At 65.0% G+C, this 958-nt stretch overlaps 1 protein-coding gene across 13 annotated transcripts in view; it reads right to left on the minus strand.

Annotated features, from left to right (window-relative positions):
- The window catches only part of PAX2 (paired box 2), a 90119-nt gene that overhangs the window by 79158 nt on the left and 10003 nt on the right, over positions 1-958 (minus strand). The gene's annotated exons all lie outside the window — the stretch shown is intronic.

The following is a 958-nucleotide window of genomic DNA, read 5'->3' on the forward strand; positions in this document are numbered from 1 at the left end:
GGAGGGAAGGAGCCGAGTGGCGCCGGCAGCACCAGGCTGGCCCCAGGTGGGTTGCGGCTGCGAGAAGGCTCGGCCAGAGACTGGAGCCTGGGCTCCCGGTGTGTCTCTCTCTAAAAGCTGCAAAGTCCCCTCCAGACCCCCTCCCCCTCCCCGCGCTGGGAGATGGATGACTTGTCAGACAAAGGCAATAGATTCCACCACTCTGTGATTCGCCAGCGCCGGAGCCTCGAGCTTCGGCGAGGAGGGCCCCGCGCCTGTCACTCCGGTGCCGGCAAGGGGAGGGCAGGAGAGGGGGAAACGGGAGGAAGGAGGGAGCAGCGGGCGAAGGAAGATGGAGGGAGGGGAGCGGGCCAGGGGGAGGGGGAAGGGGAGCCCGGGATTAAAACTACGCTGAGAAACGAAACTCGCCGATAAGATAAACGTTAGATAAGGATAAAGGGCGGCGCGTGTAATGAATATTCAGGCACCGACACGGAGCCACGGAGCGCTCGGAAGCCTGGCTGGAAGCCCCACCTCACCCAGCTGAGTTCCCTTCCGTTCCTTCCTGGTTCTTCCTTCCTCTCTCTGGTCCTTCCCTTTCGCCTTTCCCTCCTGAGGTACCTCCCCACCCACGCACCCCCCAATTCTCATTCCGGGGCAAAGTGCCCGGCACTTGGTCCTCTCGCGTCCCACGCGCGGCTGCGCGTAGGGCTTCCCTCATCACCTTGCCCACGGGGTCTGGGCACCCAGAGCGCTCGGTTTAGAAACGAGGTGGACACCTACGACAAGGACCCGCCTGCTTCAGCGGGACCCGCCGGACAGTGGGCGAGCCAGGGACTCGGCTCCTGGAACCTGGGGTGACCCCTACGGAGGGCTTGGGGAGGGAGACGGTGCGGGGCTACTGGTCGCTGGCGGCAGAGAACGCAGGCGACCAAAGCTGGCTCTCCCCGGCTGGGGAGAAGAGGCTGCGCACAGGGCT

The sequence above is a fragment of the Myotis brandtii genome, unplaced genomic scaffold (assembly GCF_000412655.1).
Source record: "Myotis brandtii unplaced genomic scaffold, ASM41265v1 scaffold902, whole genome shotgun sequence".
NCBI lineage: Eukaryota > Metazoa > Chordata > Mammalia > Chiroptera > Vespertilionidae > Myotis > Myotis brandtii.